At 39.4% G+C, this 27,892-nt stretch overlaps 1 protein-coding gene across 23 annotated transcripts in view; it reads right to left on the bottom strand.

Moving 5' to 3' along the window:
- The window catches only part of KBTBD3 (kelch repeat and BTB domain containing 3), a 69,983-nt gene that overhangs the window by 15,687 nt on the left and 26,404 nt on the right, over window positions 1-27,892 (bottom strand). For 2 of the 23 annotated variants that reach the window (XM_081543873.1, XM_081543874.1), the window contains exon 1: window positions 13,968-16,490. The exons of 17 other annotated variants lie outside the window; for them this stretch is intronic. The gene's annotated coding sequence lies outside the window, so the exon portion shown is untranslated. Of the gene's footprint in view, window positions 1-11,808; window positions 12,081-13,967; window positions 16,537-20,129; window positions 20,206-27,892 lie in introns of those variants that run through there. 4 more of the 23 variants (XM_081543889.1, XM_081543893.1, XM_081543878.1 and 1 more) reach the window with 4 other exon arrangements.

The raw sequence follows: 27,892 nt of genomic DNA, 5'->3' as shown, positions 1-27,892 counted from the left end.
CAACCCCATGAACTGTAGCCTGCCAGGCTCCTCTGTCCATGGGATTCTTCAAGCAAGAATACTGGAGTGGGTAGCCATTCCCCTCCAGGGGATCTTCCCGACCCAGGTCTTGAACCCTGGTCTCCTGCATTGCAGGCGGATTCTTTACCATCTGAGCTGGCAGTGAGGCCCCACGTAAACTGTACAATGGTCATAAAAGAGATATGAGCAAGTACTGAGAGAAGGCAATGGCACCCCACTCCAGTACTCTTGCCTGGAAAATCCCATGGACAGAGGAGCCTGGTGGGCTGCAGTCCATGGGGTCGCACAGAGTCAGACACGACTGAGCAACTTAGCAGCAGCAGCAGCAGAGCAAGTACTATGTAAGCACAGAGGAAGAACACCATTCAGCCTTGCTGTCAGGAGTGCAGAGGACAAAGGAGAGAGGGGAGGACTGAGGAAACCATTCTGATGAGTATGGTACTTGAGCTGTTAAAAAAAAAAAAAAGAAAAATGGTTATCAAAGAAGGTGAGATCGACATTTCCAAGAGAAAAAATTAAGCTGTTAAGTGCAAGTTCAGTTCAGTTCAGTTGCTCAGTCGTGTCCAACTCTTTGTGACCCCATGAATCGCAGCATGACAGGCCTCCCTGTCCATCACCAACTCCCGGAGTTTACCCAAACTCATGTCCATCGAGTCGGTGATGCCATCCAGCCATCTCATCCTCTGTCGTCCCCTTTTCCTCCTTCCCCCAATCCTTCCCAGCATTAGGGTCTTTTCCAATGAGTCAACTCTCCGCATGAGGTGGCCAAAGTATTGGAGTTTCAGCTTCAACATCAGTCCTTCCAATGAACACCCAGGACTGATCTCCTTTAGGATGGACTGGTTGGATCTCCTTGCAGTCCAAGGGACTCTCAAGAGTCTTCTCCAACACCACAGTTCAAAAGCATCAATTCTTCTGCACTCAGCTTTCTTCAGAGTCCAACTCTCACATCCATACATGACTATTGGAAAAACCATAGCCTTGACTAGACGGACCTTTGTTGGCAAAGTAATGTCTCTGCTTTTTAATGTGCTATCTAAGTTGGTCACAATTTTCCTTCCAAGAAGTAAGCGTCTTTTAATTTCATGACTGCAATCACCATCTGCAGTGATTCTGGAGCCAAAAAAATAAAGTCTGACACTGTTTCCACTGTTTCCCCATCTATTTCCAAGAAGTGATGGGACCCGATGCCATGATTTTGGTTTTCTGAATGTTGAGCTTTAAGCCAACTTTTTCACTCTCCTCTCTCATTTTCATCAAGAGGCTCTTTAGTGCTTCTTCACTTTCTGCCATAAGGGTGGTGTCATCTGCATATCTGAGGTTATTGATATTTCTCCCGGCATTCTTGATTCCAACTTGTGCTTCTTCCAGCCCAGCGTTTCTCGTGATGTACTCAGTATGTAAGTTAAAGAAGCAGGGTGACAATATACAGCCTTGACGTACTCCTTTTCTTATTTGGAACCAGTCTGTTGTTCCATGTCCAGTTCTAACTGTTGCTTCCTGACCTGCATACAGGTTTCTCAAGAGGCAGGTTTGGTATTCCCATCTCTTTCAGAATTCTCCACAGTTTATTGTGATCCACACAGTCAAAGGCTTTGGCATAGTCAATAAAGCAGAAATAGATGTTTTTCTGGAACTCTCTTGCTTTTTCGATGATCCAGCGGATGTTGGCAATTTGATCTCTGGTTCCTCTGCCTTTTCTAAAACCAGCTTGAACATCTGGAAGTTCATGGTTCACGTATTGCTGAAGCCTGGCTTGGAGAATTTTGAGCATTACTTTTCTACTGTGTGAACTGAGTGTAATTGTGTGGTAGTTTGAGCATTCTTTGGCATTGACTTCCTCTGGGACGGGAATGAAAACTGACCTTTTTCAGTCCTGTGGCCACTGCTGAGTTTCCCAAATTTGCTGGCATATTGAGTGCAGCACTTTCACAGCATCATCTTTGAGGATTTGAAATAGCTCAACTAGAATTCCATCACCTCCACTAGCTTTGTTCGTAGTGATGCTTTCTAAGGCCCATTTGACTTCACATTCCAGGATGTATGGCTCTAGGTGAGTGATCACACCATCGTGATTATCTGGGTCATGAAGATCTTTTTTGTACAGTTCTTCTGTGTATTCTTGCCACCTCTACTTAATATCTTCTGCGTCTGTTAGGTCCATACCGTTTCTGTCCTTTATCAAGCCCATCTTTGCATGAAATGTTCCCTTGGTATCTCTAATTAAGGCATGGATAAAAGAGTTATTATGATCCTATGGAGGAGAACAAAGTTGAGGTCAGGGGACAGGATAAAAAAAAAGTTTAAGTGGTAAACAGGGTGTTTACCTCATGAAAGGGGGTGTGGGTTTCATTCTATAGGTAATATGGAACATATAGTAAACTTTTAAGAATGATTGGCATCATACCATTGGATTTACATTTAGAAAGTCTGCTAAGAATACAGCAGTGAGTAACAAAGATGTGGCTCTTACTTTCATGGAGCTTACTATCTAATGAGACAGATATGCATGTGCTGTGGCACTGGTAATGAGTATCAGTTTTTTAAAATCCACTTTAATGAAAAACAACTTTAATTTGTTAATTCACTGAGATGCAGCTATTACAACAAATAGGATCGGTTTTTTAAATTTTATTTATTTCTGGTTGTACCAAGTCTTTACTGCTGCGCACAGGCTATCTTTGGTTGCAGTGACCGGGGGCTCAGTAGTTGGCAGTAAACAGGCTCTAGAGTACAGGCTCAGCAGCTGTTGAACACAGGCTTAGCTGCCCCTTGGCATGCAGACTTTTATACGACCAGGGATTGAACCTATATCCCCTGCATTGGCAGACAGCTTAACTGAGCCCCTAGGTAAAACCCAAATAGGATTATCTTAACTTATGAGTATTAATTTTAATCTCAGTTCAGTTCAGTTCAGTCGCACAGTCATGTCCGACTCTTTGCGACCCCATGAATTGCAGCACGCCAGGCCTCTCTGTCCATCACCAACTCCCGGGGTCTACCCAAACCCATGTCCATCGAGTCGGTGATGCCATCCAACCATCTCATCCTCTGTCGTCCCCTTCCCCTCCCGCCCCCAATCCTACCCAGCATTAGGGTCTTTTCCAATGAGTCAACCCTTCGCATGAGGTGCCCAAAGTATTGGAGTTTCAGCTTCAACATCAGTCCTTCCAATGAACACCCAGGATTGATCTCTTTTAGGATGGATTGATTGGATCTCCTTGCAGTCCAAGGGACTCTCAAGAGTCTTCTCCAACACCACAGTTCAAAAGCATCAATTGTTCGGCACTCAGCTTTCTTCACCATCCGACTCTCACATCCATACATGACCACTGGAAAAACCATAGCCTTGACTAGACGGACTTTTGTTGGCAGAGTAATGTCTCTGCTTTTAAATATGCTATCTAGGTTGGCCATAACCTTCCTTCCAAGGAGTAAGAGTCTTTCAATTTCATGGCTGCAGTCACCATCAGCAGTGATTCTGGAGCCCAAAAAAATAAAGTCTGACACTGTTTCCCCATCTATTTTCCATGAAGTGATTGGACCAGATGCCATCATCTTAGTTTTCTGAATGTTGAGCTTTAAGCTTTTTCACTCTCCTCTTTCACCTTCATCAAGAGGCTCTTTAGTTCTTCTTCACTTTCTGCCATAAGGGTGGTGTCATTCGCATATCTGAGGTTATTGATATATCTCCTGGCAATCTTAATTCCAGCTTGTGTTTCTTCCAGCCCAGCGTTTCTCATGATGTACTCTGCATACAAGTTAAATAAGCAGGGTGACAATATACAGCCTTGACGTATTTCTTTTCCTATTTGGAACCAGTCTGTTGTTCCATGTCCAGTTCTAACTGTTGCTTCCTGACCTGCATACAGGTTTCTCAAGAGACAGGTCAGATGGTCTGGTATTCCCATCTCTTTCAGAATTTTCCACAGTTTATTGTGATCCACACAGTCAAAGGCTTTGGCATAGTCAATAAAGCAGAAATGGATGTTTTTCTGGAACTCTCTTGCTTTTTCGATGATCCAGCGGATGTTGGCAATTTGATCTCTGGTTCCTCTGCCTTTTCTAAAACCAGCTTGAACATCTGGAAGTTCACGGTTCACGTATTGCTGAAGCCTGGCTTGGAGAATTTTGAGCATTACTTTACTAGCATGTGAGATGAGTGCAATTGTGCGGTAGTTTGAGCATTCTTTGGCATTGCCTTTCTTTGGGATTGGAACGAAAACTGACCTTTTCCAGTCCTGTGGCCACTGCTGAGTTTTCCAAATTTGCTGGCATATCGAATGCAGCACTTTCACAGCATCACCTTCGAGGATTTGTAATAGCTCAACTGGAATTGCATCACCTCCACTAGCTTTGTTCATAGTGATGCTTTCTAAGGCCCAGTTGACTTCACATTCCAGGATGTCTGGCTCTAGGTGAGTGATCACACCATCGTGATTATCTGGGTCGTGAAGATCTTTTTTGTACAGTTCTTCTGTGTATTCTTGCCACCTCTTCTTAGTATCTTCTGCTTCTGTTAGGTCCATACCATTTCTGTCATTTATCGAGCCTATCTTTGCATGAAATGTTCCTTTGGTATCTCTAATTTTCTTGAAGAGATCTCTAGTCTTTCCCAATCTGTTGTTTTCCTCTATTTCTTTTCACTGATTGCTGAGGAAGGCTTTCTTATCTCTCCTTGCTATTCTTTGGAACTCTTCATTCAGATGGGAATATCTTTCCTTTTCTCCTTTGCTTTTTGCTTCTCTTCTCTTCCCAGCTATCTGTAAGGCCTCCTCAGACAGCCATTTTGCTTTTTTGCATTTCTTTTCCATGAGCATGGTCTTGATCCCTGTCTCCTGTACAATGTCACGAACCTCTGTCCATAGTTCATCAGGCACTCTATCAGGTCTAGTCCCTTATTTTAATCTCAGCAACTCATTAAACATATTTATCAATCTAAATATTTATCTGTTGATTCTTGACTGTTTAATACATAAAAAATACATCATTTGTAAATATTGAGATTGCTTTTTTGTATTATTTTTTACCAATTTTATTTCCTTTTTTTGTACTACAGTAGTAGCTAAGACCTCCTGAACACTGATGAATAAAAGCAACATGAGTTGCAATACTTTTAAGAATATCATTATATAAGTGTGTATATATAATTTATACCTAATTATTTATACTGTTATTATATAAATATATAAATAATCTGGAACTTGTATTAGAGTAAGTCTAAATTACTGAAGCTAATAGTTCATAGATAAGAAGTGAACCCAATGATATATACACACAGTAATTTTTATTTCTATGAGTAGTAATATAAGTAAAATGGCTTTATTAGAAATTTTCAAGTATTGAACTGATAACACATTAGTATTACACAAGAGTGTTCACTTGTGCAATGTGCCTAAGGTTAAAACCCTCCATGTTTACTCTATGTACAGAGGTTAAGCAGAGAAGCTGAAATGTCCTATTTGGTCAATTTGGCTTGGATAAATTTCTGTATGTAGACTTTACTTAACAATTATAAGCACTATCATAGACAAAGGACACTGGAAAATATATGTACAGGAAAGAGGGAACTAATCCACAAGATAACTAAATCCACTGAAATTAATAAAAATCATTCAAAGACAAGTAGAATGACTAGAGAAGAGTATTAAGGATAGAACACCAAGGATAATCAACCTTAAGGGATAGACAATCTAAGCTGAAGAATCATTTATGCAGCATTTGCTACATACCAGGTGACAGTCTAGATGGAAAGAAAATATGAGAAATATAATCTGTAGAAGACACAGGTGAAAAAGTTCTACAGCTGAGAAAAAAAATAAAAAGAACAGGGAGAGAAATGGAGGAAAATTAACTGGGAGAGATGGTGGAAGCCATAGGAGGAGAATTTCAAAAATGAAGTAGCTCCCATATCATCAAAGCTGAAAAAGTTTAGGTAAGGTAAGGTCTGAAAAGAAGTCACTGATGATTTGAGGGTGGGGTAGGGAGAGGTCAGATTACAGTGGTTTTAAGAGAGGATAATGAACATATTTTATATAAATTTTTTTAAGTTCAGTGAGGCTGGAACTAGAGGACCATGTAGATTCTAAGGAATTTTGTTTTGCTTAGATGGGAGAAATGTATACACTGAGAAGAAGGGTGGAAAAGTAGAGGAAAATTTTTGATAATGATTACAACAATCTAAATTAAGCACTTTTTATTGTTATTCTTCAGTCAAAAGTTCAATCTGACACTTTGCAACCACATGGAATACAGAACTCCAGACTTCCCTGTCCTTCACTATCTCCCGGACTTTGCTCAAATTCTTATGCAGTGAGTCGGTGACGATATCCAACCAACTCATCCTCTGCTGCCCTCTTCTGCTCCTGCTCTCAATCTTTCCCAGCATCAGTGTTTTTTCCAGTGAGTCAGCTTTCCCATCAGGTGGCCAAAGTATTGAAGCATCAGCTTCAACATCAGTCCGAATGAACATTCAGGATTGATTTCCTTTAGGACTGACTGGTTTGATCTCACTGTCCAAGGGACTCTCAGGAGTCTTCTCCAGCACAATTTAAAAGCTTCAATTTTTCGGTGATCAGCCTTCTTTATGGTCCAACTCTCACATCCGGACATGACTACTGGAAAAACCATAGCTTTGACTGCTGCTACTGCTAAGTCGCTTCAGTCGTGTCCGACTCTGTGCGACCCCATGGACGGCAGCTCACCAGGCTCTGCCGTCCCTAGGATTCTCCAGGCAAGAATACTGGAGTGGACTGCCATTTCCTTCTCCAGTGCATGAAAGGGAAAAGTGAGAAAGTGAAGTTGCTTAGTCGTGTCCGACTCTTAGCGACCCAACGGACTACAGCCTACCAGGCTCCTCCGTCCATGGGATTTTCCAGGCAAGAGTACTGGAGTGGGGTGCCATTGCCTTCTCCGGATAGCTTTGACTAGACATCCTTTATTGGCAAAGTGATGTCTCTGCTTTTTTAATATGCTGACATGGTTTGTGACAGCTTTTCTTACAAGGAGCAAGCATCTTTTCATTTCATGGCTGCAGTCTCGTCCACAGAGATTTTGGAGCCCAAGAAAATAAAATCTGTCACTATTTCTACTTTTTCCCTTTCTATTTGCCATGAAGTGATGGGACCAGAAGCCATGTTCTTAAGTTTTTTGAATGTTGAGTTCAAGCCAGCTTTTTCACTCTCGCCTTTCACCTTCATCAAGAGGCTCTTTAGTTCCTCTTCACTTTCTGCCATTTAGAGTGGTGTTATCTCCATATCTAAAGTTGTTGATGTTTCTCCAGGGAACCTTGATTCCAGTTTGTAAGTCATTCAGCCCACCATTTCCTATGATGTAGTCTGCATATAAGTTAAATAACCAGAGAGACATACAGACTTGTCTTGTTCCTTTCCCAAATTTAAATCAGTCAGTTGTTCCATGTCTGGTTCTAACTGTTGCTTCTTGACCTGCATACAGGTTTTGCAGGAGAAGGTAAGGTGGTATGGTATTCCTCTCTCTGTAAGAATTTTCAACAGTTTGTTGTGATCTACACAGTCAAAGGCTTTAGTCCAAGAAGAAACATGTGTGGTTTTTTTTTCTGGAATTCCCTTGCCTTCTCCTTGATCCAACGAATGCTGGCAATTTGATCTCTGGTTCCTCTGCCTTTTCTAAATGCAGCTTGTACATGTGGAAATTCTCGGTTCGTGTACTGATGAAGCCTACCTTGAAGGATTTTGAGCAGAACCTTATTAGCATGTGAAATAAGCACATCTGTACAGTAGTCTGAACCTTCTTTGGCTTGCCCTTCTATGGGATTGCAATGAAAACTGACCCTTTCCAGTCTGGTGTCCACTGTCGAGTTTTTCAAATTTGCTGACATGTTGAGTGCAGGTGAGTGATCACACCATTGTGGTTATCTGGGTCATTAAGATCATTTTTATATAGTGCTTCTGTGTATTCTTGCCACCTCTTCTTAATCTCTTCTGTTTCTGTTATGTCCTTACCGTTTTTATCCTTTATTGTACCCATCCCTTATATGAAATGTCCCCTTGATATCTGCAATTTTCTTGACGAGATCTCTTTTCCATTCGATTGTTTTCCTCTATTTCTTTGCACTGTTTATTTAGGAAGGCCTTCTAAACACTCCTTGCTATTTTCAGGAACTCTGCACTCAGGTGTATCTTTCCTTTTCTCCTTTGCCTTTTGCTTCTCTTTTTGTATAGCCTCCTCAGGCAACCACTTTGCCTTCTTGCATTTCTTTTCCTCGGGGATGGTTTTAGTCTCTGCCTCCTATACAGGGCTATGAACTTCTGTCCATAGTTCTTCAGGTACTCTACCTACCAGATCTAATCCCTTGAATCTATTTGTCACCTCCACCATATAATCATCAGAGATTTGATTTAGGTCACACCTAAGTGGGCTAGTAGCTTTTCCTACTTTCTTCTATTTAAGCCTGCATTTTGCAGTAAGGAGCTCATGATCTAGCCACAGTTAGCGCCATATCTTGTTTTTGCTGTATGTATAGAGCTTCTCCACGTTCGGCTGCAAAGAATATAATCAATCTGCCTTAGTTACTGACCATTTGGTGATGTCCATGGGTAGAATCATCTCTTGTGTTGTTGGAAGAGAGTGTTTGCTATGAGTATGTCATAACAAAACTGTCAGCTGCTTCATTTTGCACTCCAAGGCCAAACTTGCCTGTTATTTCAGGTATCTCTTGACTTCCTACTTTTGCATTCCAATCTCCAGTGATGAGAATGACATCTTTTTTTTGGTGTGAGTTCTAGAAAGTCTTGTAGGTCTTCTAAGAACTGGTCAACTTCAGCTCTTCAGCATTAGTGGCTGGGGCACAGATTTGGATTGCTGAAATATTGGTCTCCCTTGGAAACAAACCGAAATCATCCCATTGTTTTTGAGATTGCACCCAAGTACTGCATTTTAGAGATCTCTTCAAGAAAATTAGAGATACCATTAGGGAACATTTCATGCAAAGATGGGCTCAATAAAGGACAGAAATGGTATAGATCTAACAGAAGCAGATGTTAAGAAGAGGTGGCAAGAATACACAGAAAAACTGTACAAAAAAGATCTTTATGAACCAGATTATCACGATGGTGTGATCACTCAGCTAGAACCAGACATCCTGGAATGTGAAGTCAAATGGGCCTTAGAAAGCATCACTACAAACAAAGCTAGTGGAGGTGATGCAATTCCAGTTGAGTTATTTCAAATCCTGAAGGATGATGCTGTGAAAGTGCTGCACTCGATATGCCAGCAAATTTGGGAAACTCAGCAGTGGCCACAGGACTGGAAAAGGTCAGTTTTCATTCCAGTCCCAAAGAAAGGCAATGCCAAAGAATGCTCAAACTACCGCACAATTGCACTCATCTCACATGCTAGTAAAGTAATGCTCAAAATTCTCCAAGCCAGGCTTCAGCAATACGTGAACAGTGAACTTCAAGATGTTCAAGCTGGTTTTAGAAAAGGCAGAGGAACCAGAGATCAAATTGCCAACATCCGCTGGATCATCAAAAAAGCAAGAGAGTTCCAGAAAAACATCTATTTCTGCTTTATTGACTATGCCAAAGCCTTTGACTGTGTGGATCACAATAAACTGTGGAAAATTCTGAAAGAGATGGGAATGCCAGACCACCTGCCTGTCTCTTGAGAAACCTGTATGCAGGTCAGGAAGCAACAGTTAGAACTGGACATGGAACAACAGACTGGTTCCAAATAGGAAAAGAAGTACGTCAAGGCTGTATATTGTCACTCTGCTTATTTAACTTACATGCTGAGTACATCATGAGAAACGCTGGGCTGGAAGAAGCACAAGCTGGAATCAAGAATGCCGGGAGAAATATCAATAACCTCAGATATGCAGATGACTCCACCCTTATGGCAGAAAGTGAAGAGGAACTAAAAAGCCTCATGATGAAAGTGAGAGAGGAAAGTGAAAAAGTTGGCTTAAAGCTCAACATTCAGAAAACTAAGATCATGGCATCTGGTCCCATCACTTCATGGCAAATAGATGGGGAAACAGTGGAAACAGTGTCAGACTTTATTTTTCTGGGCTCCAAAATCACTGCAGATGGTGACTGCCACCATGAAATTAAAAGATGCTTACTCCTTGGAAGGAAAACTGTGACCAACCTAGCTGGCATATTAAAAAGCAGACATTACTTTGCCAACAAAGGTCCATCTAGTCATGGCTATGGTTCTTCCAGCGGTCATGTATGGATGTGAGAGTTGGACAGTGAAGAAAGTTGAGCGCTGAAGAATTGATGCTTTTGAACTGTGGTGTTGGAGAAGACTCTTGAGAGTCCCTTGGACTGCAAGGAGATCCAACCAGTCCACCCTAAAGGAGATCAGTCCTGGGTGTTCATTGGAAGGACTGATGTTGAAGCTGAAACTCCAATACTTTGTCCATCTGATGCGAAGAGCTGACTCATTGGAAAAGACCCTGATGCTGGGAAAGATTGGGGACAGGAGGAGAAGGGGACAACAAGAGTATGAGAAGGCTGGATGGCATCACCGACTCAATGGACATGGGTTTGGGTAAACTCCAGGCGTTGGTGATGGACAGGGAGGCCTGGCGTGCTGTGATTCATGGGGTTGCAAAGAGTCAGAGAAGACTGACCGAGTGAACTGAACTGCATTTTAGACTCTGTTTTTGACTTGACCATGTCCAATTTACCTTGACTGATGGCCCTAACATTCCATTTTCCTAAGCAATATACTGTTCATTGGACTTACTGTCACCACCAGAGACGTCTGCAATGACTGCCATTTCCTCTCGGCCCCAGCCACTGCATTCTTTCTGGAGCTATTAGTAATTACCCTGTGCTCTTCCCCAGTGGCCTACTGGACACCTTCTAACCTGGGAGACTCATCCTTTGGTGTCCTATCTTTTTGCCTTTTCATATTGTTCATGGGGTTCTCACATCAAGAACACTGGAGTGGTGTGCCATTCCCTCCTCCACTGGACCACGTTTTATCAGAACTATTCACTATGGCCGACCCATACATCTTCCCTGCACGGCCTGGCTCATATCTTCACCGAGTTAAGCTAACCCCTTCACCACAACAAGGCTGTGATCCATGAGGGGAATTAAGAACTTACATCCCTATCAATGCAGATCTTTTTGGACCTTTAAAGCAATAAACTGGAGAAAAATACTATCTTGTAAAACTCCCATTTCTGTTAACATGTAAACATTAATAAATAAATGAACGATTAGAGACTCAAATTTCATAGTTTGTGATATAACAGACCTGATAGTATTAGAATTTATAATTAGCAATTTATAGAGCTATTTTATTCAATATTCATAATCCTTTAAGATTAACAATTATTTTTCCAAAATGGGAAATTGAAGCCAAGATTAAACAATAAGATTTAGACAGAAAACTAACAGAACTATGCTTGCTTCACTCAAAGTCCATCATATTTTCAATACTATTTTGACCCTGGATTTTAATATCAAATGAAAGCTCACAAAGTATTTTACTGCTCAAAAGATCCAAATATAAATGTACTGGTCAAAAGTTACCGTGACAACTTAAGGTCATTCTGATAAAGAAAGACATATATGATGATAATAAGATCTAACATTTAGTCAGTACCATTTGTCAAAGTTATGGTTTTTCCAGTAGTCATGTATGGATGTGAGAGTTGGACCATAAAGAAGGTTGAGCACCAAAGAATTGATGCTTTTGAACTGTGGTGTTGGAGAAGATTCTTGAGAGTCCCTTGGACTGCAAGGAGATCAAACCAGTTAATCCTAAAGGAAATCAATCGTGAGTACTCACTGGAAGGACTGATGCTGAAGCGGAAGCTCCAGACTTTGGCCACCTGATGTGAAGAACTGACTCAGTGGAAAAGACCCTGATGCTGGGAAAGACTGAAGGCAGGAGGAGAAGGGGATGACATAGGACGAGATGGTTGGATGGCATCACCGACTCAATGGACATGAGTTTGAGCAATCTCCGGGAGTTGCGGATGGACAAGATGCCTTCTGTACTGCAGCATGGTGTTACAAAGAGTCGGACATGACTGAGCGACTGAACTGATCTTGGAAAAGCTTCAATGAACAATTACAAAGTATATATTACATTGTTGTTGTTTAGATGCTCAGTTCTTTCTGATTGTTCTGCGACCCCATGGACTGTATCCTGCCAGTCTCCTCTGTCCATGGGATTTCCCAGGCAAGAATACTGGAGTGGGTTGCCATCTCCTTCTCCAGCGGAACATCACAACCCAGCGATTGAACCTGTTGTCTCCTGCATGGCAGGCAGATTCTTGACTACTGAGCCACCAGAGAAGCATGCACACATATATATTATATACATTGGTCCCTTTGTAACCAAAGAGGGTTGCTTCCAAGACACTCCACCCCATCTAACACCAAACTCCACAGATGCATCATATTCCATGTTGCTGGGTAGAAAGAATCAATGCTGTGAAAATGTCTATACTACCAAAGGCAATCTACAGATTCAGTGTGATCCCTATCAAATTACCAATGGCATTTTTCACAAAACTACAACAAAAATTTACAATTCATATGGAAACACAAAAGACCCCAAATAGCCAAAGCAGTTTTGAGAAAGAAGAATGGAGCTGGAGGAATCAATCTTCCTGACTGCAGATTATACTAGAAAGCTACAGTCATCAAGACAGTATGGCACTGGCACAAAAACAGAAATATAGACCAATGGAAGAAGATAGAAATCCCAGAAATAAACCCATGCACCTACGGGTACCTTATTTTTGACAAAGGAGGCAAGAATATAAAATGGGGAAAGACAGCTTCTTCAATAAACGGTGCTGGGAAAACTGGACAGCTACATGTAAAAGAATGAAATCAGAGCACTTCCTAACACCATACACAAAGATACACTCAAAATGGATTAAAGACCTAAATGGAAGACTAGAAGCTATAAAACTCTTAAGAGGAAAACATAGGGAGAACACTCGATGACATAAATCAAAGCAAGATCCTCTATGACCCAACTCCTAGAGTAATGGAAATAAAAACCAAAGTAACCAAGTGGGACCTGATTAAACTTAAAAGCTTTTGCACAGCAAAGGAAACTATAAGCAAGGTGAAAAGACAACCCTGAGAATGGAGAAAATAACAGCAAATGAAACAACTGACAAAGGATAAATTTCCAAAATAAACAAGCAAGCTCATACAACTCAAAACCAGAAAAACAAACAACCCAACAACCCAATCAAAAAGTGGGGAAAAGACCTAAGACTTTTCTCCAAAGAAGACATATAGATGGCTAACAAACATGAAAAGATGCTCCACATACTCATTACTAGAGAAATGCAAATCAAAACTACAGTGAGATATCACCCCACACCGGTCAGAATGGCCATCATCAAAAGGTCTACAAACAATAAATGCTGGAGAGGGTGTGGAGAAAATGGAACACTCTTGCACTGTCGGTGGGAATGCAAACCGATACAACCACTATCGAAGACAGTACGCAGATTCCTTAAACAATCAGGAGTAAAACCACCATATGACCCAACAATCCCACTCCTAGGGATATACCCTGAGGAAAGCAAAACTGAAAAAGAAACATGTATCCCATTGTTCACTGCAGCACTATTTACAATAGAACATGGAAGCAACCTGGATGTCTATTGACAGATGAATGGATAAAGAAGTTGTGGTACATACACACAATGGAATATTACTCAGCCAGAAAAAGGAATGCATTTGAGTCAGTCCTAATGAGGTGGATGAACTTAGAACCTATTATACAGAGTGAAGTAAGTCAGAAAGAGAAAGATAAATACCGTATTCTAACGCACATATACAGAATCTAGAAAAATGGTATTAAAGAATTTATTTACAGGGCAGCAATGGAGAGGCAAACATAGAAAACAGATTTACAGACATGGGGAGAGGGGCAGAGAGGGTGAGATGTATGGAAAGAGTAACATGGAAACTTACATTGTATGTAAAAAAAGATAGCCAACAGGAATTTGTTGTCTGGCTCAGGAAACTCAAACAGGGGCTCAACCTAGGGTGTCAACCTAGAGGGGTGGGATGGGGAGGGAGGTGGGAGGGAGGTTCTGACGGGAGGGGATATATGTGTACCTATCGCTGATTCATGTTGAGGTTTGACAGAAAACAAAATTCTTTAAAGCAATTATCCTTCAATAAATAAAAAATGGCTGGCAAAGTATGGTCAGTCCTCTCAATCTGTGGATGCAGAACCTGTAGATCTGGAGGACTGAATGCATGTACAAAATATGTAAGTGATGTAATACTTAAAACAACCACTACACAGTCTATACAAAGAGATACACCCAGAGTCATTATAGCTGAATGAAAATGGAAGATGGAATCCTAAAAACGGTTCAAGTAACCCACAGGAAGACAGGAAAAAAGGAAATTAAAAACAGAATAAACAGAAAACAAACAACCAAAAAGCAGACTTAAGTACTAAAATAGCAATAACTGTACTAAATGTAAATGGTACACACACACACACATCATATATATATATTGATTTAAGGCAGAGAACAGCAGAGATTTTAAATTACCCCGATTTTATCCTTCTTACAAATAAGTCACTTCAAACAGAATGATACAAGTAGCCTAGAAGTCAAAGAATAAAGAAAGATATACTATACAAGCATGAATTAAAGAGAAAACAGGTGGGGCTATATGAATATCAGATGGAGTAGACCAGCAAGTAAAAGTATCAGGGACAGAGAGAAATATCACATAAGGTCAATCCACCAAGAAGACAGGGTAAACCAAAGTGTGTATATCAAACAAAAGAGCTGAAATAATGTGAGGCAAAAAAGGATAGGTCTGAAAAGAACAGACAAAAATATTTATTATACCTATAATGCTGGAGACCTGAACACCTTTCTCTCTAAAATTAACAGAACAAGAAAATAGTAAATCAGCAATGGTACATAAGAACTTGGTAACACCAGCAACCAACAGAATCTAATCAACAGAATACACATGAGTTTTAAGTGCCTATGAAACATATATTTAGGGTGACCATATTCTGACTCACAAAAAGAAACTTCCAATGATTTAAAAGAATTGAAGTCACACACACACTATGTTATGTGGCCACAATGAAACGAGACTAAAAATTAAGAAGACAGTTAACACTAAAATCTCCCCCACACCTAGAAATGAAATAACACACTTCCTAACAATCCATGAGACAAAGAGAAAGTCTCAAGGGAAATTGTTTTAAAAAATACATTTAATTGGAACAAAAATATAACATATTTAAATGTGTGGGATGTAGCTAACAATGTTGAGAGAAAATTTAATCTCAATAAATGCCTATGTTATGAAATAAAGGTCTCAAACCAATAATCGAAGCTCACACCTTAGAAAACTAGGAAAAGAAGAGCAAAATAAACTCAGTGTATGCAAGAGAGATGAAATGATGAAGAGTAAATATCTATGAAATCGAAAATTTTAAAATGCAGAGAAAAATCAATGAAACAAAGAGCTTATTCTTTGAAAAGTTCAACAAAGTAGACCAACCTACAGTAAGACTGTAGAAAGAAGGAAAAAAAGCACAAATTATTAATATCAGGAATGAAGCAAGGGAATTACTACAGGCCGTGTTATGTGAACAGTTATTTGTATTAATAGTACTCCCTTATACAAATAACTGTTCACATAACAATTTGATAGTACAGATGAAATGGACTAATTCCTCAGAAAGCACACATTAGAACAGCTCACTCAAAATGAAATATAAAATTTGAACAGCTATGTTACTATTAAACAAATTAAGTTTTCCAAAAGTTTAAAGAATGGATACTACATCTATACAATCTCTTCCATACTATAAAAGAGGAGGGAATACTTCTTAATTAATTTTATAAAGTCAGTTTTTCTGTAGCATCCCAAAGAAACTATAAAAAGAAAGCCTGAATTATAAATTAGTACCTTCACAAATATGATGTAAAAATTATTTTTAAAAGTTCAGCAATAAACAAAAGAAACTTTATATTACTACCATGTAGGTTTATCCAGGGATGTAAGAATATTTCAATATTCAAGTATCAATAGATGTAATCCACCTTTGAAAGATGCTATGAAAGAAAATCAACACAGTCCAAGCATTAAAAATCCAATACCTATTAGTGAGAAAAACTCTTCAGCCAATAAGAAATAGAGAATTTCCTCAAATTGATAAAGAACATCTACAATAAAATTTATCAATTACATTATATACTAAAGGGTAAGAGAGCTGGACAGAAGGTCAAACCAGTCAATCCTAAAGGAAATCAACCCTGAACAACCCTGGAATGATGGATGCTGAAGCTCCAATACTTTGGCCACTTGAGGTGAAGCAGACTCACTGGAAAGGACTCTGATCCTGGGAAAGATTGAGGGCAGGAAGAGAAGGGGGTGACAGAGGATGAGACAGCTGGATGGCACCACTGACTCAATGGACATGAGTTCGAGCAAAGTCTGGGAGATAGTGAAGGAAGGGAAGCCTGGCGTGCTACAGTCCATGAGGTCACAAAGAGTCAGACATGACTTAGCAACTGAACAACAACAGGGAACTGAATGTTCTAAGATGAGAAAAAATGACAAGGATATCCACTCTTACCATTGCCTTTCATCATAATATTGGAAGTTCTAGCCAGCACACCAAAGCAAGAAAATACCATACAAAGCATACATATTTGAAAGGAAGAAATAAACTATTTATAGACTTAAACTTGTCTGTGAAAAAGTATTTGATAAAATATATGTGTGTGTGTGTATATATATATATAAATACAAATACATATTTGTATATGTAAATACACATACACACACATATATACATATACACACAGTCATCAAGACTATATGACACTGGTGAAGACTAAATACACAGATCAGTGGAACAGAATATGTAACTAACAAACAGTCCCACTCAAGTAAAGTCAACTGATTTTTTACCAAAGTTCACAAGTAATTGAAAGAATAGTACTCAAGCAAATGATATTAAAACAAATGGATATCCACAAGCAAAAAAGAAGTGAACCGTTATATATATATATATAGGCTTCTGAGGTGGCACTAGTGGTAAAGGACCTGCCTGCCAATGCAGGAGACATAAGAGACACGGGTTCAATCCCTGAGTTGAGAAGATCTCCTGGAGTAGGAAATGGCAACCCACTTCAGTATTCTTGCCTGGGAAATACTATGGACAGAGGAGCCTGGTGGGCTACAGTCCATGGGGCTGCAAAGAGGCAAACATGACTGAGCACACACACACACACACAAATAAATAAGTTCAACAATGCCACAGGATATAATAACACATGAAAACAGTTTTTCTTTAAAATAGCCATGAATACATGGAAACCAAAATTTAATATATAATACTACTTACAATATCAAAGAAGGGAGAGAGGGAAAGAGAAATTCACAGGTATAAAACTAACAAAACATGTACAAGGATTCATATACTGACAACTACAACATGCTAATCAAAAAAATCAACAAAACCGAAATACATGGTGAGATATGCCACATTCTTGAGTTAGAAAAATCACCATAGTAAGTATGTCAGTTCTCCCCATACTGACTATACTGGTTTAATACAATTCCTATCAAAATCTCAGAAAGGTTTTTCTAAAATATAGATAACTTTATCCCAAAACATATATGGGATGACAAGGAAAGCTGAATAGCTAACACAAATTCCTAAAATAATGTGAGAAGTATCAGTCTACCTAATTTTAAGACTTATATAGCTACAGTAATCAAGACTATATGATACTGGTGAAAACTAAATACACAGATCAGTGGAACAGAATATATAACTAACAAACAGTCCCGCTCAAATAAAGTCACATTTTTTACCAAAGTTCAAAAGTAATTCAAAGAATAGTACTCAAGCAAATGATATTAAAACAAATGGATATCCACAAGCAAAAAAGAAGTGAACCTTTATCTAATCATCACCCTTCATACAGAAATTAACTCAAAATGCATCATAAATTTAAAGGAAAAAATTTAAACTACAAAACTTTTAGAAGAAAGAAATTATAGGAGAAAATCTTTGTGACTAGGGGTTAGTCAATATGAGTTCATCATGAGAAACGCTGGGCTGGAAGAAACACAAGCTGGAATCAAGATTGCCAGGAGAAATATCAATAATCTCAGATATGCGGATAACACCACCCTTACGGCAGAAAGTGAAGAAGAACTAAAGAGCCTCTTGATGAAGGTGAAAGAGGAGAGTGAAAAAGTTGGCTTAAAGCTCAACGTTCAGAAAACTAAGATCATGGCATCTGGTCCAATCACTTCATGGGAAATAGATGGGGAAACAGTGGAAACAGTGTCAGACTTTATTTTTTGGGGCTCCAGAATCACTGCTGATGGTGATTGCAGCCATGAAATTAAAAGACGCTTACTCCTTGGAAGGAAGGTTATGGCCAACCTAGTTAGCATATTTAAAAGCAGAGACATTACTTTGCCAACAAAAGTCCGTCTAGTCAAGGCTATGGTTTTTCCAGTGGTCATGTATCGATGTGAGAGTTGGACGGTGAAGAAAGCTGAGTGCGAAGAATTGATGCTTTGAACTGTGGTGTTGGAGAAGACTCTTGAGAGTCCCTTGGACTGCAAGGAGATCCAATCAATCCATCCTAACGGAGATCAATCCTGGGTGTTCATTGGAAGGACTTATGTTGAAGCTGAGACTCCAATACTTTGGCCACCTCATGCAAAGGGTTGACTCATTGGAAAAGACCCTAATGCTGGGTAGGATTGGGGGCGGGAGGAGAAGGGGACGACAGAGGATGAGATGGTTGGATAGCATCGCCGACTCGATGGACATGGGTTTGGGTAGACTCTGGGAGTTGGTGATGGACAGGGAGGCCTGGCGTGCTGCAATTCATGGGGTCGCAAAGAGTCAGATACGACTGAGTGACTGAACTGAACTGAATATGAGTTCTCAGATATGACAGATAAAGTATAATCCATAAAATAGAGGAAAGAATTGATAGGCTGAATTTTACCAAAAGGAAAATCTTTTCCTTTGTGAAAGATGATGTAAAGATGATGAAAAGACAAGCTATGGACTTTAAGAAAATACTTGCAAATGAAATCTGATAAAAGAGTCACATAAAGAACTCTCAAAACTCAATGGGTTGATAAAACCCAAACAATCCAACTAAAAAATAACCAAAGGGCATGAAGAAATATTTGGACAATGAAAACATACAGATGGAAAATAAGCACATTAAAAGAGATGTTCATATCATTAGTCATTAAAGGCATAATTCATTCTATTCAACTTCACAGATATTGCAGTTTTGATAATTTGTGGCAACCCTGTGCTGTCAGATAATGGTTAGCATTTTTTAGAAATGATATTTTAAATTAAGGCACCCCACTCCAGTACTCTTGCCTGGAAAATCCCATGGATGGAGGAGCCTGGTAGGCTGCAGTCCATGGGGTCGCTAAGAGTCGGACACGACTGAGCGACTTCGCTTTCACTTTTCCCTTTCATGCACTGGAGAAGGAAATGGCAACCCACTCCAGTATTCTTGCCTGGAGAATCCTAGGGACGGCGGAGCCTGGTGGGCTGCCGTCTATGGGGTCGCACAGAGTCGGACACGACTGAAGCGACTTAGCAGCAGCAGCAACAGTATTTTTAAACTTGGTGCTATTGATATTAATACATATAGTACAGAGTAAACATAACTTTTTTAAGCATTGGGAAAAACAACAACTACATATAATTTGCTTTATTGCAATATTTGTTTTATTACAGAGGTCTGGAACCAACATGTCTATACCTCCAAGATATTCCACTATGAAAAAATGTAAACTTAAGACCACAGTGGAAATATTATTACCTATTAGAATTGCTAATATATTATTAAAAACAGTCATAACACCAAAAGCTTGACAGGATTCAGAGACACTAGACCATTCATACATTGCTAATGGAAATTATTTGCTAGTTTCTTAAATAGTGGTTTAGCTTGTGTTTTCAAGACTACGGTGCAAGATCCCCAACAATGCTTTGCTGGCTTTGATGCCTGCTTTGCTGCTGTTGCTGGCCCAGGTAAGGAAGCTAATTTCTAGTTTTATTGGTGAATGCAACCCCAGCCCCACTTACCTGGAAACCTGGCCAGAGCACCCAGGAAACAGAGCAGCTCAGCAACACTTGAAGAGCACCAAGCCAGTGATTCTGTCTGACCAAGGAACTTAGTGAGTAGTTTTGACTGACTAAGGTCCTTAGCCAGCAAGTCATACCAGCTGTGAATGCTGTTACATGGCCCCCAGGTTGGAAAGCAAATTCAAAGCCTGGCCTGAATACAGCTTCCATGCCTGCCCAATCAGAAAAACTAAACAGAAAACTCAGGAAGCTGTGTAGCCCCACCTACCACCCTGCTTACAACAGCAATGGAGCAGAAAGCTGAGCCAACAAGGCACCATCAAAGGAAAGTAATGAAGTTCCAAGCTCACCCTAAAGAAACGGAGATTTCTGAACTGTGTACAAAGATTTCGGAATAATCCCCTCAAAGAAGTTTAGTGAGCTTCTTTACAGACATTAAACAAAATTAGGAAAACAGTGCATGAGCAAAGCAAGAAATTCAACCAAGAAATAAGCCATTAAAAAAAAATTCTAGAGTTGAAGAACACAATGACTGATCTGAAGAATTCAATGGAGAGCTTTAACATCAGACTTGGTCAAGCAGAAGAAAGAATCAATGAACTAGAAAACAGGGAATTTAAAATCATTCAGCTGGAGGAGAAAAAAAGTGCGAAAGAGTAAAATCGTCTGTGAGAACCATAGGATACCATCAAATGAATAACAATTGCATTATGAGAATCCCCAAAGAAAAAAGAACAGAAAATATTTTAAAGCAATAATGGCTGTACAAATCTGGGGAGAAATTTGGACATCAAGAGCCATGAGGCCCAAAGGACGTCGAAGAGACTACTCCAAAACAGCTATAGAGACACATTGTAATTACACTGTCAAAAGTCAGACAAGAAAGAATTTTAAAAGGAGCAGAGGAGCAACACATCATATACAACAGACCACTCCCAATAGACTATGGTCAGATTTCTCAACAGAAACTTTGTAGTCCTGGAGAGAATGGGGTGATATATTCAAAATACTGAAAGAAAACAAAACACTGTCTTCAAGAATACTATACCCAACAAAATAATCTTTCAGAAATTAATGAAAGGTAAAGACTTTTCTGAAAATACAAAAACTGAGTGAGTTCATCACCACTAGATTTATCTTAAAAGAAATAATAAAGGGAGTTCAAGTAGGAATGAAAAGATGATAAAAACACATGAATGTAAGTGTAAAACTAACCAGGTAAATACATGAAGTCAGATTCTCTAATATTATAATGGTGGTACATAATTCAAAAATTTTAAATAAATATTAATAGATAACCATAACTAAAATAATGTATTAGATGCACAATATAAAATACATATAAACTAAAAAATTAATAATTTAAAATGGAAAAGGAGAAGTAAAAATATAAAGTTTATCTATGCAATTGAAACTGAGTCAGATTAAAACAATAAGTTAAAAACATAAATTTTATGTAAGTCTCATAGTAAACAAAAAGAAAAAATCTAGTTACACTAACGATTATGACAGAAGAGTCAAAGAATGTGAAGTGAAAGTCGCTCAGTTATGTCCAGCTCTTTGCAACCCCATAGACTATACAGTCCATGGAATTCTCCAGGCCAGAATACTGGAATGGATAGTCGTTTCCTTCTCCAGGGGATCTTCCCAACCCAGGGATCGAACCCAGGTCTCCTGCATTGCAGGCGGATTCTTTACCAACTGAGCTATCAGGGAAGTCAGTTAAAGAATATTACTACAAAAAAATCAAGTCACAAAGAAGAGAGATAAAAAAGAAAGTCAACACTATTAACACAATGGCAACAGAAGTCTTTACCTATTAATAATTACATTATTAATAACCTCAATAACATCAATAACCTCAGATATGCAGATGACAACACCCTTATGGCAGAAAGCAACAAGGAATTAAAGCGCCTCTCAGTTCAGTTCAGATGCTCAGTTGTGTCCAACTTTTTGCGATCCCATGGACTGCAGCACTCCAGGCCTCCCTGTTCATCACCTGGAGTTTACTCAAACTCATATCCATTGAGTGGGTGATATCATCCAACCATCTCATCTTCTGTCATCCCTTCTCCTCCTGCCTTCCATCTTTCCCAGCATCAGGTCTTTTCCAATGATTCAGTTCTTCACATCAGGTGGCCAAAGTATTGGAGCTTCAGCTTCAGCATCAGTCCTTCAAATGAATATTCAGGATTGATTTCCTTTAGAATTGATTGGTTTGATCTCCTTGCAGACCAAGGGACTCTCAAGAGTCTTCTCCAACACCACAGTTCCAAAGCATCAATTCTTCAGCACTCAGCTTTCTTTACAGTCCAACTCTCATATCTATACATGACTACAGGAAAAACCATAGCTTTGACTAGAAGGACCTTTGTCAGCAGAGTACTATCTCTGCTTTTTAACATGCTGTCTAGGTTGGTCATATCTTTTCTTCCAAGGAGCAAGCATCTTTTGATGCCTCTTGATGAATGTGAAAGGAAAGTGAAAAAGTTGGCTTAAAGCTCAACATTCAGAAAACTAAGATCATGGCATCCGGTCCCATCTCTTCATGGCAAATAGATGGGGTAATAGTGGAAACAGTGACAGATTTTATTTCCTTGGGCTCCAAAACCACTGCAGATGGTGACTGCAGCCATGAAATTAAAAGAGGCCTGCTTCTTAGAAGAAAAGCTATGACAAACCTAGACACATATCAAAAAGCAAAAACATTACTTTGCCAACAAAGGTACGGAAGGAAGGAGGAGAAGGGGATGACAGAGGTCGAGATGGTTGGATGGCATCACCGACTCGGTGGACGTGAGTTTGAGCAAGCTCCGGGAGTTGGTGATGGACAGGGAGGCCTGTCCTGTTGCATTCCATGGGGTCACAAAGAGTCGGACATATCTGAGTGACTGATCTGAACTGACGCATATACTGGGTAAAAAGACTTCAAATAAACAACCTAGTTTTATGTCTAAAGAACTAGAAAAAGAACAAAATAAGCCCAAAGTTAGAAGTAAGGGAATAATAAATGATTATAGTAGAAATGAACAAAAAAAACAGGATGACAAAGCTAAGAGTTGGCTCTTGAGAAAATATATAAAATTGACAAACAGTTGTCTTGACTAACCCAGGAGGACAGGAAAGACAGAGGGAGAGACACAGAGATTGAGAACTTAAACTGTAAGTGAAAGAGGAGTCATTACAACTGATACCATAGACATACAAAGGATCATAAGAAATTACTACGAATAACTAAACACCAACAAACTGGACAACTCAGAAGAAATGGATAAATTCCTGAAAACATAAACCTACCAATTCTGAATCATGAAAAAAATGGAAAATCTGGGTAAGTTCAATTTCTCAAAGATTAAATCCGTAATCAAAACAAAAGTCTCAATGAAGAAAAGTCCAGAAACAGATGGATTCATAGGTAAAATTTACAAAATATTTAAGAATCAAGGTTAATTCTTTTCACACTCTTAAAAAAAAAAATGAGGAGGTACTGTATCTAAACACATTTTACGAAACCAACATTACTGTGGTAATAAAGCAACACAGACCACCATCCCTGATAGCGGCAAAAATTCTCAAAAAAATACTAGCAAACTAAATTCAACAGCACATTTAAAAGATCACATCCCATGATTCATTCCTGGGATGCAAGAATGGTTCAACACATGCAAATCAATGTGATTCAACATTAATAGTAAGATAAAAATCATCTGATTATCTCAATAGATACAGAAAAAGTATATGAAAATTTAAGACACATTCATGATAAAAATCCTCAAGGAAATGGGCCTTGAGGGAAAGTACCACAACCTAATAAAGGCGATATATGACAAGCACACAGCAAACAATATACTCAATGATGAAAGGCTGAAGAGCTTTTCTTCTAATGTCACTGCTAGGATAAGGGTAATCCACACTCACATAGTACTAGAAATTCTAGCCAGAGGAATCAGGAAAGAAAAACAAATAAAGATTTCAGATTTCAGAAAGGAAGAAGAAAATTGACTTTGTTTGCAGATGACATGATTTTCTATGTAGAAAATTCCATACACTCCACCAAGAAATGTAAGCATTAATAAATTAAGCAAAATTACAGGATACAATTTCAACATACAAAAATTGACCGATTTATATACTGTTGCTCAGTTCTTAAGCTGTGTCTGACTCTTTGCACCTCATGGACTACAGCATGCCAGGCTTCCCTGTCCTTCACCACCTCTTTGCTCAAACTCAAAGACCACTGATTTATTGATGCCATCCAATCATCTCTTTCTCTCTGTCGCCCCATTCTCATCCTGCCCTCAATCTTTCTCAGCATCAAGGTCTTTTCCAACGAGCCAGTTTTTCCCATCTGGTGGCCAAAGTATTGGAACTTCAGCTTCAGCATCAGTCCTTCCAGTGAATATTCAGGGTTGATTTCCTTTAGGATTAACTGGTTTGATCTCCTTGCTGTCCAAGGGATTCTTGAGAGTCTTCTCAACACCCCAATTTGAAAGCATCAATTCTTCGGTAATTAGCCTTCTTTATGGTCCAACTCTCACAGCCGTACACAACTACTGGAAAAACCACAGCCTTGACAATATGAACCTCTGTTGACAAAGTGATGTCTCTGCTTTTTAATACACTGACAAGGTTTATGATAGCTTTTCTTTCAAGGAGCAAGTGTCTTTTCATTTCATGGCTGCAGTTAACATCTGCAGTGATTTTGGAGCCCAAGAAAATAAAATGTGCACTGTTTCTACTTTTTACCAATCTACTTGCTATGAAGTGATGGGACCAGATGCCAGCACTAGTTTTTTGCTTTTTCACCTTCTTTCACTTTCATCCAGAGGCTCTTTAGTTCCTCTTCATTTTATGCTAGTAGGCTGGTATCATCTGCATATCTGAGGTTGTTGATATTTCTCCTGGTAATCTTGATTCCAGTTTGTAATTCATCCAGCCCAGCATTTCACATGATACACTCTGCATATAAATTAAATAAGCAAGGTGACAATATACAGCCTTGATGTACTCCTTCCCAAATTTTGTACCAGTCTGTTGTTACATGTTCAGTTCTAACCATTGCTTCTTGACCTACATACAGGTTTCTCAGGAGACATGTAAAGTGGTCTGGTTTTCCCATCTCTTTAAGAATTTTCAACAGTTTGTTGTGCTCCACACAAAGGCTTTAGCATAGTCAATAAAGCAGAAGTAGATGCTTTTCTAGAATCCCCTTGCTTTTTGTGATCCAATGGATGTTAGTAATTTGACCTCTGGTTCCTCTGCCTTTTCTAAATCCAGCTTGATCATCTGGAAGTTCTCAGTTCACATACTGTTGAAGCTAAGCTTGAAGGACTTTGAGCATTACTTTGCTAGCATGTGAAATGAGCACAGCAGTACAGTAGTTTGAACACTCTCTGGTATGGCCCTTCTTTAGGATTGGAATGAAAACTGACCCTTTCCAGTCCTGTGGGCAGTGGTGAGTTTTCCAAATTTGCTGGCATATCAAGTGCAGCACTTTAACAGCATCAACTTTTAGGGTTTGAAATAGCTCAGCTGGAATTCCAACACTTCCACTAGATTTGTTCATAGTAATGCCTCCTAAAGCCCACTTGACTTCACATTCGAGAATGTCTGGTTCTAGGTGAATGACCACACCACTGGGGTTATCCAGCTCGTTAAGATCTTTTTTGTACAGTTTTGGTCACTGTCTCCTGTACAATGTTATGAACCTCCATCCATAGTTCTTCAGGGACTCTTATCAGATCTAATCCCTCGAACCTATTTGTCACTTCCACTGTAAAATCATAAGGGATATGATTTAGGTCATACCTGAATGGCCTAATGGTTTTCCCTACTTTCTTCAATTTAAGTCTGAATTTTGCAGTTCATGATCTGAGCAACAGTAAGCTCCAGGTCTTGTATATGCTAAGAACTAAATTAATTATGAAGTAAATAAAATATTCCCACCTATGACAGCATCAATAACAATATAATACTTAGGAGTACCTTTACCATGTAGGTGAAAAACTTAACACACCAAAAAGTACAGGATACTAATGAAAGAAGCTGAAGAAGACACAAATAAATGTTATTATTTAGACACAAATAAAGATATTAAATGTTCTTGGATTTGAAGAATTAACATTATTAAAATGTCTGTACAACACAAAGCCATCTATAGAGTCAATACAATCCCTATCATGATTCTCTAGGCATTTCTCACACACACACACACACGCACAAAATAACAGAAAAAAAAATCTTGTGATTTATCTGCAACTATCATAGACACTAAACAGCCAAAACAATCCTGAGAAAGAACAAAGCTAGACACATCATGTCTTGACTTTCAACTATATTACAAAACTACAGTACAAAGCTAGTGGGGGAGATGGAATTCCAGTTGAGCTATTACAAATCCTCGAAGGTGAAGCTGTGAAAGTGCTGCACTCGATATGCCAGCAAATTTGGAAACCTCAGCAGTGGCCACAGGACTGGAAAAGGTCAGTTTTCGTTCCAATCCCAAAGAAAGGCAATGCCAAAGAATGCTCAAACTACCGCACAATTGCACTCATCTCACATGCTAGTAAAGTAATGCTCAAAATTCTCCAAGCCAGGCTTCAGCAATACGTGAACAGTGAACTTCCAGATGTTCAAGCTGGTTTTAGAAAAGGCAGAGGAACCAGAGATCAAATTGCCAACATCCGCTGGATCATCGAAAAAGCAAGAGAGTTCCAGAAAAACATCCATTTCTGCTTTATTGACTATGCCAAAGCCTTTGACTGTGTGGATCACAATAAACTGTGGAAAATTCTGAAAGAGATGGGAATACCAGACCATCTGACCTGTCTCTTGAGAAACCTGTATGCAGGTCAGGAAGCAACAGTTAGAACTGGACATGGAACAACAGACTGGTTCCAAATAGGAAAAGGAGTATGTCAAGGCTGTATATTGTCACCCTGCTTATTTAACTTCTATGCAGAGTGCATCATGAGAAACGCTGGGCTGGAAGAAACACAAGCTGGAATCAAGATTGCCGGGAGAAATATCAATAACCTCAGATATGCGGATGACACCACCCTTATGGCACAAATAAGAACTAAAGAGCCTCTTGATGAAGGTGAAAGAGGAGAGTGAAAAAGTTGGCTTAAAGCTCAACGTTCAGAAAACTAAGATCATGGCATCTGGTCCAATCACTTCATGGGAAATAGATGGGGAAACAGTGGAAACAGTGTCAGACTTTATTTTTTGGGGCTCCAGAATCACTGCTGATGGTGACTGCAGCCATGAAATTAAAAGACGCTTACTCCTTGGAAGGACGGTTATGGCCAACCTAGATAGTATATTTAAAAGCAGAGACATTACTTTGCCAACAAAAGTCCGTCTAGTCAAGGCTATGGTTTTTCCAGTGGTCATGTATGGATGTGAGAGTTGGACGGTGAAGGAAGCTGAGCGCCGAATAATTGATGCTTTTGAACTGTGGTGTTGGAGAAGACTCTTGAAAGTCCCTTGGACTGCAAGGAGATCCAATCAATCCATCCTAACGGAGATCAATCCTGGGTGTTCATTGGAAGGTCTGATGTTGAAGCTGAAACTCTAATACTTTGGCCACCTCATGCAAAGGGTTGACTCATTGGAAAAGACCCTAATGCTGGGTAGGATTGGGGACGGGAGGAGAAGGGGACGACAGAGGATGAGATGGTTGGATGGCATCACCGACTCGATGAACATGGGTTTGGGTGGACTCCGGGAGTTGGTGATGGACAGAGAGGCCTGG

Source organism: Giraffa tippelskirchi, chromosome 11 (genome assembly GCF_054371585.1).
Source record: "Giraffa tippelskirchi isolate mGirTip1 chromosome 11, T2T-mGirTip1v1.2.pri, whole genome shotgun sequence".
NCBI lineage: Eukaryota > Metazoa > Chordata > Mammalia > Artiodactyla > Giraffidae > Giraffa > Giraffa tippelskirchi.
This window is presented reverse-complemented; position numbering and strand designations above follow the sequence as displayed.